General features: G+C 39.3%; 1 protein-coding gene across 11 annotated transcripts in view; it reads right to left on the bottom strand.

The window, feature by feature from the left end:
* Nlgn1 (neuroligin 1) overlaps positions 1-12055 on the bottom strand; it is an 858670-nt gene that overhangs the window by 672988 nt on the left and 173627 nt on the right. For 2 of the 11 annotated variants that reach the window (XM_032898585.1, XM_032898598.1), the window contains exon 1: positions 4919-5828. The exons of 5 other annotated variants lie outside the window; for them this stretch is intronic. The gene's annotated coding sequence lies outside the window, so the exon portion shown is untranslated. Of the gene's footprint in view, positions 1-3861; positions 4131-4918; positions 5832-12055 lie in introns of those variants that run through there. 4 more of the 11 variants (XM_032898596.1, XM_032898588.1, XM_032898597.1 and 1 more) reach the window with 4 other exon arrangements.

Raw genomic sequence — 12055 nt, 5'->3', positions numbered from 1 at the left:
ATAAATATTTCATTTAGAGAAATAGTTGACCAATATTCTGTATACACTACAACTTTTAGTTCCTGGCTGAACATCTATTATCACCACCAAATATATCTAGATAAATAAATAATTGAGAGAGAGAGAGAGAGAGAGAGAGAGAGAGAGAGAGAGAGAGAGAGACTGACAGAGTTGCACCATGTCAGGAGAGGGAAGAGGGGAAGATATGTGTGTGAGTGTGTGTATATATATATATATATATATATATATATATATATATATGTGTGTGTGTGTGTGTGTGTGTGTGTGTATATATGTATATATGTATATGTATATATATGTGTGTATATGTATATGTATACCTATATATAGAGAGAAATAGATATATAGAGATAGAGATATATAGATAAAATATAAATAAGCAAACAAACGATGAGCCTATTTGTTTTCTAAACCATGCAAAACAAATAAACTATGGGAGCAGACAAACTAATAGATGTGCAGTTCAATTGTGAGCATGGCCCACAGCACCTCCAAAAGGAAGGCAGGAATCTGAATCTAGTGGTTGTCATCGGCATCATTAGAGAAGTTTGGTCTAGAGAAAAAAACAAAACAAAACAAACAACATTCTGTTGCCTTTCAGAAAGGAATTAGTACCAAAACAAAGCCAATAAAGAATAAAAGCACAAAGAAAATCATTGAGTCTATTTATGTGGGCCAACTCCTCAACATGGGACCTGCCCTGTGCTTGATTTGAGAGGAGTTTGGGAAGAGGAACAAATATGGTCGAAATATATAATAGAAAAAATTAAAAGCTCATTAACTTTTTAAAAAGCCATGAAAAAGAAGAATTAGTATTATATGCAAAAAAGTTTGGTTGATGCATAGTCAAAATACTAGCTAATATTGCCATACAAACCAAGAAAAAGTAAAATCATTTAAAAAAATATGTATTTCACAAGTCCCATAGAAGCTTCAGGACTCAAAGCTAAGTCCTACCATGACAACTGCATTTGGGTGGTCCAGTCTCAGCCTGAGACTTGATTTGCTGTGATGTATCACAGTGGTTGTTTATTTTACATCTCTAGCACTAACTTAACTTGTATTTATTCCAAACTGACTTTCATGTTTAACTTGTCTTTTTTTAATTAAACTTTATCAGTTCCTGCAATGTGTGTTATTAAACCTCATACACATTTGCACTTGACTGCCATGTTTTGCTCCACGTCCATACATTGAGACGCTTGATGGCTATATGTAGGAAGAAAATTAAATAATAAATACAGAGACTTGAACGTTTTATGAGTGTCAGGATGAGAGAGTGCCTGCAAGGCCCATAAGTTTTCACACAAAAGAGGCATTAAGGCTGAATCTCACATGCTGACACATCCCTCATCTATAAACTCTGCAGTAATGACAGCAGTAAAGTGCCCTTCCATTGAGTAGAATTTCTCTCTTACATGCAATGGGAATAGGCACAGAAGAGATTATATTGACTGCTATAAAAAGAATTCAAATAAAACTCCCCAAAGTTTAATGTCTAATAATTTCAAATGCCTGGAGTGATTTATTAGTTTCCTCTGACTTCAGTTAAACTAACACTTGCCAGTTTTTCCCCCAACAGATATGCTACCCAAAGGAAATATAAGTTTATTTTTCTTTACCTTTTTCCTTTTTCCTTTTTGGGGGAGGGGTCACAACACACTTTCATTGCCATTAGACTAAATAAACCTAAAACAATGTCTTGCTATTCAAGAACCGTTCCTGGACATAGCTGGAAACAGTCATAAGGTCAGGCTATCCCCAAGATATCACAAGTTATCTTTTAATAATAATAAATAATAAAAGTATGTTCTACATTTGTTGAGGATATTCATAAACATTCCATCTTTTTTTCTGGACATTGCAAGATTTGAATATTAAGCATTGAGATTTCAAATTCATGGAAAGGTAGACTTTTTACTTCAGGTCCCAATAAAGCAAAAGAGAGAGGTTTTATACTACAGATAATGTATGTTGAATTTCAATCATTTACATTCACGCAGAAAAGTAAACTCTCCCTTTCAGTGTACTCCCACTTAATAACAGGTAGAATTTCATCTTTTTGAAAAAAATGGGGAGTCACAGTGAATGTGGTGAATCATATCAGAACCACGGGATCTGCAGTCACTATGTTAGTCATGTCTGTATTTTAGGCCAGCTAGACCATATAGAAGATAGCAATACCCGGGGGAATGCAATACAAATACTGTGAACCAATAGCTTTGGGGAATCCAATGCCTCTATCTTTCACTTACATTAAGAATGATATTTGCAATTTTCAGCATTAATTGTGAACTTTTAACCTTCTCGTCCAAATTACACGTTTTGTGAAACTTTCATAAAAACTAACAGGAACCAATCAAGGACACTGTGTTCCTTTGAGAAATCATTACAACAGGCATGCTGGAGAAAACAGAACAAAATGTAGTTAATTTACCAAGTGCACCCTGTCGTGATTCACCAATCCTATAACTGGTCCTCTCTGTCAACCTGTGCTGAGCTTGCATCCATTAACTGGGCATAGCTATAAATTTGGAAGAGTTCTCCATAGGCTACATCCCTTGCTATTGGCTGTCAACGTGAACTTACTACCTATAAGGTTTCTCAGTTCTCACTACCTACAAGTTGTGTAGAGATTTACTATACAAGCATCATCAACCCTCCAAGCAGACTGTACAAAGCTGCCCCTTTTCCTTCTCACCACCCAAAAAGAGCATAATGAAGTCTTAGAAAATGTCAACTACTCTTGACAGAAAACTATTTCCCAGCTACAGTGGAGGGGTGTCAACTCACTCACCCTCCTCATTGGTCTGAGACTCCTGATTATCACTACTTTATTGATTTCAGAATATGCAAATTAATCTTTAGAAGGACCCCATCTTATATTTTGAATCTTTAATCACCTTGATGTCAATAATTATATTGTCAACTACCCTAAAGGGAGAAATATAACCCACCTGTCATTCAAATGCTGTATTGATTTTGTATTAACGGTTAACTCTATTTGTATTTTTATGCGGATGTTTGATATTCCTGGACTCTGTGGCCAGGAACAGTGGCTGGGATGTACGCACACACAGAACATCCATTCTTTGCCTTCCAAAGCACACAGACCACGTGACGCAGAAGCATGGAAAAGAGGCAGAGCCAGCTTCACAAATATGTGCAGAAAACAAATGAGCTTGCAGAAACGCTTCCTTGGAATCTACCGTTTTTACAAAGGGTTAACTCAATCCCACAGAAGCAAGAAACGGCCAAGTTTCCACTCTAAAATCCCTAGGACACAAAAGTTTTCAACTTGGCAATTGCATCTTTAAAATACAAATTTCATATACTAGCTTCAGAATTCCGTTTAAGAACACATGGGCAAATCTGGGGGCGAGGGGGGGAGGGGGAAGTTTGGTAAGACTCCTCTTGTCACAGCCAGAATGCTATTTGAAGTATTTGAAGTTTGTCTAAAGTAAGTATGGGAGGGGATGAGCTCAGATGACATTGAAGAGTTGTCTCTCTGGTGAGTCCAGACTTAATGGAGAGTCTTTAATGTTAAAACTGTAAAGGTGTCTGCACAAATTTCACAATGTATCAACACACATCCCGGGGAAAATGTCTAATGCTTGTCTTGGAATACTAAAATATACCAGATGCAGCAGTTCATATCATAACAATTGCCTCTCTCCATTTTATTTCAGTGTATTGGAGCAGTTGCTAGTTTTAAAGCAAATGTTTTTGGCCTTAAAGAGAAAAGGCTAACCTAAAGAGACTGAAAGGTGAAGGGATCTGAGGGAGTTTCCACAACGGAAGGCATCTGTAGACACTTCCATACGATTCATAAATACTTACATATTATATATTATTATGGAAATATAATTGGGCTGGAGCTGTGTGGATTTCAAACTTCAGTGATCATAATGTCCTTTTCGGATTCCAAAGCAACTTTTACTTCTCTAAGTCAATTAATATTCACGCATTTGCGAGATTAATTTTAATTACCGCTGGCACAATCGATTTCCTTCTGCCAGCACAGAGGAGTTTTTTCTGAGAGCTACAAGACGTCTTTAACTGAAAGAAAAAAATACATTTTAACCTAAATTCAGTTGCAAGAAAATCGCTAGAAACTCAAGCACCTCGCAACTCACTGGGAAAGAAAAGCGAGGAGTAAGGAGCAGAGAGCAAAGCAGGCTAAAACCCCAACGGTGGCTGGATGCCTGGTGCACTCAGCCTGGGCCCAGGGCTGAAATACTGCAAAGAGGCTCATCTAACTCAAGAAAGTTAAGTCGGACTGTATTATGCAAAGTCCTAAAAGGAAGTCACAAGATAACCTGTGTGGCAGAATCCTACTTCTTTTCTCCTAGATCAGATGCAGCGACTGTAACCCTTTAGTGCCCGACTGAAGGAAGGAGGTGGTGGGGAAGGGCAGAAAGAAACAGAGGGTGGGAACATGGGAGCTTATGAATAAGGCCATCCTCTTGCTGACTGTATCCCCAGCGAAATTCCCCCAAGAAGCTTAGACAGCCTGGGAAACTGGGCCGAGGCAGCACAATGAAGACCAGAGCTCTCCCCCAACCTCCAAGCAGGATTTTCTAAAGCACTGGCTGTCTCCTCTCCTTAAAGTATCTCTAGGAGAAAAATCGCCGGGTCCAAGAGGGATCTCCCTGCTGTGAGATTTCTTTTTTCAAGGCAAAGTTGAGAGGCGGAAGGCTGCTTGGTTTCCCCACTGACGCCACAAAACCTAGGTTTTAAAGCTCGGTGCGGGCGGAGAGGTCGCGATGCCTGGGAGATGCGCGAGGTGGGCTTCCAGCCTGCTCGCCCCATTTCTCCGGCGCCGCGTCCGCAACCCCTTCAGCACAGTGATACCCAAACCCGCAGCCCTCTCCCGAGGAAAGAGGCACAAACTTACCCTCAGGGAAGCACGTCCACGGAGGGAGCCCCCTCATCTTCCCCCAGTCCTCTTTAAATTATTCAAGGAGACAGTTTTAACAACACTTCCCCGTCAAATTCAAGCCGAAATGGTCAAAGTATTTACCAGTTTGCAGATGCTTTCTTTTCAACCTCTGGAACTGGGTAATTCTTGTTTCAGAATTCAAGATGCCTCCTTTATTTATTTATTTTTTCTTTAAGCAGCCGCAACCCCAGATCCACCTCCCCCTCCCTCGTTATTCACCCACGGACACTTCCTAAACGTGTGGATTGATGCTTTTTTTCTCTCCAGATGCTGCCACGATCCAGAATCCTGGAGAACCAAAGCCGCATCCGTGTAATTCCGACCATCAGGCAAGAAATACAAGCGATCAAACAACGTTACTTCTTTGAGCTGCGATCAGATAATCCTACTAATCCAATAGATTTATCTCGATTGGAAATTGACCTCAAAAATGAATTCCCAGTGCTGGTGTCCAGTAGAACGATTCCGTAGCCCTATCCGGGTTACCGAAGGGCTGTGGTTTCTTTCTTTCCTTTCCTTTCCTTTCTTCCTTCCTTTCTTTCGTTTTTTAAAAATCTTTTGGGGTTCTGGGTGCACTGCTCGCAAAGAAAAAAAAAGAAAGAAAAGAAAAAAAATGCCGAGGACCCTGGTTTTCCCCTAATACAGGTTTCTACTCCAAATCGGTGCAGAATGAAAAATGATACAAAGGTACCCCTAGTGGCTCGAGGCGATATTGCAGGGATTTCACTTTTCCTCCATCCCCTCTTCACCTTTCCACTCCTTCCCTGGTCCCCTGGCATCTGGGGATAACTTGCTGTTATAGTAACCAGGGGGCTGAACCGCAATTACTATTAGTAAAATGAAGCTGTCTAAACAGGTGGGTTGACTTTTGCCTTTTGCTGGAAAAAGGAAGGTCTGTGTTTCTGACTCTTAGGCATTTAAAGGTTTCCCCCAATAGCATTTAGTAGGTAAAATGGCAGTTTAGGGAAGCACTGTGATGTCAAATAAATGTATTTGTTTTGTAATCACCCCTAGTTAATAGTACACACACACACACACACACACACACACACACACACACACAAACACACACACACAGAGTCCTGTTCTTCCTGAAATGTATTGTTTTTAGAAAACCACTTAACCTTTTGTTTCCTTGGTAGAAACATAATAAAGGTTATGAATTATTTAGATAATATTTTATCATTTTGGATTTTTAAATATCTTCAATTAAATCCATTTTTTAAATCTGTGTGTATATGCATGCATAAACTTGCACCTCGCAAGCACATATGCCAGAGCCCGTGTATGGAAGACAGAGTACAATTTTCAGAAGTCAATTCAGCTCCCTCGATTTCGTGGACCCTAGGGATCTAAATCACATCTTCAGGTTGGATGCCATGCATTTTTACCCACTAAGCTATCCTGCCAGCTCTCATTTTGGAATGAGATTTATTTGTGTGTGTGTGTGTGTGTGTGTGTGTGTGTGTGTGTGTGTGTGTGTACTCTGTATGTGTGCAGATGCCTCTGGAGGGCAGGAGAAGTTGTAGGATACCACTAGAGCAGGAGAGAAAGGCTTTTGTGAGCCGTCCAGCAAGCGTACTAAAATTTGTGCTGTCTGTAAAAGCAGTAAGCACCCTCATAGTGAAGCCACTTCTCCAACCCATTATTTTGCATTTTTTATGTCTGTTCAGAAATGCAGGCACAATGTCTCTGAGTGCCGGGAAAGGACAATGCGTAACCATCATGACCCAGGTCTCCATGATGCTTCCTTGAAACCTCGAGAGTTCAGCGGCCTCTGCATCAGCACCAGGAGTTCTGAGAGGTTCCAAAGAGAGGGATCAATGCTGTGAATATCCGACTTCTCTTGCAAAGCAGTATTCCGCATAGTCTCACAAACAGTGTCTACCAATAAGCCAGCAATCTTTTTAAAATGAAGACTCTAGGTCTTTAGGACTGAAATTTTCCAATTTTAACAAGCCCTCTGAGAACACTTTGATTATCAAGGGCCTGGTAAAATACAGAAGTTGGATTCTCTTTCATGTTGATGGGTTCCATAGCTGCAAAAACTGGAAAATTTTTCTTAACTGACTAAATAATTAAGCCTTTAAGTATGTGAACTGTTAAAGAGTCAGGAGACATTTCTTCTACCACTAGCTTTGCTGTTAATTGGCTATGTGACTTTGAGCAATAACTTTTGCCTATGGTTAATTTATCTATTAAAATTCAAAATAAATCAACAAATACATGTGCTCCTAGATGGAAGATTCAATATCATAAATTAATCTATAAGACAAATAAAATTATTATTAAAATATAAGTACAGTTTATTTAGAGAACTTGAAAAGTTAGCTCTGAAATATGTATGCAAAAGCAAAGGGTAAAAAAAACTGCTTAAAAGAGTAAAAATGAAAGCCAAAGGAACAAAATTCATGGAGTTTCAATGTGAGCTATTAAGTTTTAATCCAGAATGGCTGCCATTAAGGTTTAGTCATAGAAACTAGTTCAGACAAATAGATAAGAAATCCCCAAAATCTTTGCATACATTTATGGAAACTGGATAAATACCAGGTGCCATTAGAAAACAATAAAAGTGTATGAATTATTCAGACACAGCATCATGCATATGAAAATATTAGATTTCTAACTTCTCAGCATACCTGACTTTCTATTTAAGATAGCATAAAGAATAAAAAAATAAATGAACCAGAAGGTACTTATATATTTCTCATTGGCATATTTTTAAAAGATGCAAGTCAAAATAGACCATGCAAAGATTCCCTTGACCCAGGAGAAGTCACTTGGTCCAATAAGCGTCTGAGAGAGCACTCAGTGACCTCTGGTCTTCAGAGAAATTCACAGCAGGATGCTAAGATCACAGCCACGAAATTGGTTAGAATCACAAAAGTAGTAGCAATGCATGCTGATGAAGACGTGAAGAAGCTATGGAGAATAGAATGGGTGAAGGTTCAGAGGGTTCAGAAAAGCATTTAAAAAAAAAATCACTGGATAAACTCACAGCCTACAAAATTATCTTCCCATTCTTAGAAAAAGTCATTGCACATTAACTTTAAAAACCCAAAAGGGACCAAACCACCAACCAAAGAGTACACATGGAGGGACCCATGGCTCCAGCCCTATATGTAGCAGAGGATGGCCTTGTCTGGCATCAATAGGAGGAGAGGCCCTTGGTCCTGTGAAGGTTCATTTCCCCAGTGGAGGGGAATGCCATGGTGGAGAGGTGGGAGTGGGTGAGCGAGGGGGAGCATCCTCATAGAAGTAGGGAGAGGGGGGTATGGGAGAGGGGCGAACCGGGAAAGGGGATAACATTTGAAATGTAAATAAATAAAATATCCAAAAAAAAGCAAAAAGCAAAACCTAAAAGCATAAAGTCTCACTATTTCTGAATCAATAGAATGTTAACATGCTATAATAGTAGAAGTATAACAGAGATAAATGAAAATCCCTTAGATACTTGAGTTGCCATGGATAAATATCAAAAAGATTACATAGACAACAATTTGGCTATTGCTTAAGATGTCTTGTGGATATTAATTATTAAATATATGTTAAACATAATAATACTAGAGAAATGACTTATTAGTTAACATCATTTGCTGCTCCTTTGAAGAAATGGGGTTCAAGTCTCAGGACTCCCATGGCCGTTCACGCTCATCAGTAATTTCAGAGATCTGGTGCCTTTTTCTGGACCCCATGGGCACTAGCCCCACATATGGTGTACATCCATGCATGCAGATAAACACTCACATAAGAAATAAATATAAGTGAATCTTGAAAGCTTGTGAAAATAGTGGGTCTATTAATGAGGGGAACATGAGTATGTAGCCTGAGAATATTATCTGAGTAAGAGAATAAGCAAAATTCAGTGCTACAATTTCCTCTGGGAAGGACTGAGTTAATGAATTTTCACCAGCATCCTGCATATCGCCACGTGAATCCATAGTACTTTATTTCCCATGCTGTATCTTGAGCTACTCTTACATATAAATTAAGTCTATACCTGAAATATTTCATTAATATGAAAATACTTAGACTAGATGATTTCTGTGAACCCTCATAGCATTATATATTTTTTAATTATAAGTTAAAACTTTCAGAGGGATATAGCTTAACGACTTTTGAGTGCAAGTTAAGAAAGTCATTTTCACTTAGTGAAAAAAAAACACAGTCATAAAACGTAAGTCAATGTATATAGTTTAAAATGTAAAAACTCAGAATTTTTTTTTACTGAAAATAGATTTTTCATACAATTCTTCTAAATGCCTTTTAACTACAGTTTCCCCTCCCTCCACTCCTCCGAGTCCCCCCCCCACCTGTCCCTCTACCCCAGACCCACACCCCCTACATTGTTTCCTCTTCAGAAAAGAGAAAAGCAAGGCCAAGACAGACAGCACCGGACAAGATGAGAGTCTTCGTATCGAGGCTTTACAAGGTGTCCAAATACAAGGCAAAAGAGTGAGAGATACGCACGCCCACAAAACCACCGTGCTAACAGCTACAGCACATACACAGAAGACCTGGTGCGAACCCAGCAGGTCCGTGCGTACTGCTTGAATCTCTGTAAGCCCCTATGAGAATGGCTTAGTTGACTCAATGGACCGTGTTCTGCTTATGGCTTCCATCCCCCTCACTCCTATAATCTTTCCTCCCCAACTTCCAGGATTTTCTGATCTCCCAGGGGAAGGATCTGATAGAGACTTCCAATTTGGACCTACCTACCTTCCCTCTTTCTTCTCCCAACCCCCAAATGTCTGGCTGTGGTTCTCATCTGCTCCAATCTACTGCCAGAGGAACCAGAGGAAGCCTGTCTGATGACGACAGAAAAGATATTGATCTATGACATAGAAGAATATCATTTGGAAGAGATCTATCTATCTATCTATCTATCTATCTATCTATCTATCTATCTATCAATTTAAATTAATTTATTTTTATTTTGTCAGTTCTGTTTGGTTCTATCCTCGGTCTTGGACAGAATGTAGAATTGTAGGAGTTTGTGGCTGGACTGGCGTTCAGGTTTCTCTTTCTGTAGTTTGCAGAGAACCTTCTTGTGCCAGGGAGACTAGAATGTATGAATAAAAGGCCCATGAAAGCCTACTCCATGCTCAATGAGCTGGGTGGATGTTGCCATTGACAATGGGGCCATGCTATTAGTTTTCAGAGAATGTTCTTCTGCCCTAGCATCAGCCTGGGTTGTTTAAGCATCTCCATAGAACCTCCTCACCCAACAACTCAACAGAATGTAACCCCACTCCCACTATTGGAAGCCTTGCTGGCTCTAAAAATATAGCCGCTTAAGACTCCATACCCTTTGTTACTAGGAGTAGTGACAAGGATCACCTTATCAGTTTCCCAAAATTGCACTGGGATTTCACATTGTGTCCCACCCTCAGAACCCCCAATCCCGCTGTCTTCCTGCACTCTCTCTCCCCATCCTCGCCACACGGATCCCTCCTGCTCCCATCCCCACCCACCCCCAGTCCAACTGAAGAATCCATTGTATTTCTCCTTCTTAGAGAGATCTATGCACCCCCTCCTCTGAGCCCTCATTTTCACCTAAACTCTCTAAGTCTGTGGATTGTAGCTTGATTATCATTTACTTAACAGCTAAATCCACTTATAATCAAATGCATGCTTTAGTTGTATTTCTTGGTCTGGGTTACCTCAAGAAGGATGACTTTCTAGTTGCATCCATTTACCTGCAAATTTCATGATGTCATATTTTTTAAACACCAAAGTAATAGTCCACTGGGTAAATGTGCTTCATTTTCTGGATCCATTCTTCAGTTGAGTGGAATCTAGTCTGTTCCCAGTTTCCGGTTACTATGAGTAAAGCCATAGTGAACATAGTTGAGCAAATGTCTTTGTGGAAGATGGAGCGTCCTTTGGTTACATGCCCAAGAGCGATATAGTGGGGTCTTGAGATAGATTGATTCCCAGGTTTTTGAGGGACCCCAATATTGACTTTTATAGTGGCTGTACAAGTTTGCACTCACACCAGCAATAAGAGGTCCCCTTGCTCAACTTCCTCGCCAGCATGAGGTGTCATTTATACTATTGACCTTAGCTATTCTGACAGGCGTAAGATAAAATCTTGAAGTAGTTTTTATGTGCATTTCCCTGATGGCTAAGGATGGTGAACATTTCTTTAAGTGTTTCTTGGCCATTTGATATTCCTTTGTTGAGAATTCTCTGTTTAGATCTGTACTGCATTTTTAAATTTGGATTATTTCATTTTTTATTATTTAGTTTCTCGAGATATTTATGTATTTTGGATATTAGACCTCTATCAGATGTGGAGTTGGTGAAAATCATCTCCCATTCTGTAGGCTGCCTCTTTGTCCTACTGACAGTGATCTTTGCCTTACAGAAGATTTTCAGTTGCACGAGGTCCCCTTTATTAATTGTTAATCTTAGTGTCTGTACTAGAGTTGTTCTGTTCAGGAAGTTGTCTCCTGTGCCAATGTGTTCAAGGCTATTCCCCACATTCTCTTCTATCGGGTTTAGTCTATCTGGTTTTATGTTGAGGTCTTTGACTCACTTTGAGTTTTGTAAGGGTAAAGATAAGGATTTATTTGTATTATTCTATGAGGATTCCAGTTTGATGCACTGTTTGTTAAAAATGTTTTCTTTCTTACAGTATGTATTTCTGGATTCTTTATCAAAATGAAGGCATCCATTGGAGTGTGAATTTATGCCTGGGTCTTCAGATCAACTCCACTGAACAAGGTATCTGTTTTTATGCTGCTACCATACATTTTTATTACTGTAGCTCTGTAGTATAACTGGAAACCAGGGATAGTGATAACTCCAACAGAGAACTCAGAATTTTATAAATGCTCTCTATGGAGAAATTTAAAAATCACACAGTTTTACATTTCTAGGAAGTAGAAATGGATTCAGAGTTATTTATTTCTACAATGAATAATAGAATTTTCAGATAGCAAGCAAAATTCACCATCAAAATTAGGGGAAACTGTGGCTGAAATGGAGAAGCAGGTCACAAACAGCTAGAACATTCTTTCATTTTTCTTTGATATCATAAACATGATTAGGGCCTCTGAAATAGTGGGAGGGATGATCAATGAATCA

Source organism: Rattus rattus, chromosome 3, assembly GCF_011064425.1.
Source record: "Rattus rattus isolate New Zealand chromosome 3, Rrattus_CSIRO_v1, whole genome shotgun sequence".
NCBI classification, from domain to species: Eukaryota; Metazoa; Chordata; class Mammalia; order Rodentia; family Muridae; genus Rattus; species Rattus rattus.
The sequence above is the reverse complement of the archived record's forward strand: the minus strand, read 5'-3'. Positions and strand labels throughout refer to the sequence as shown.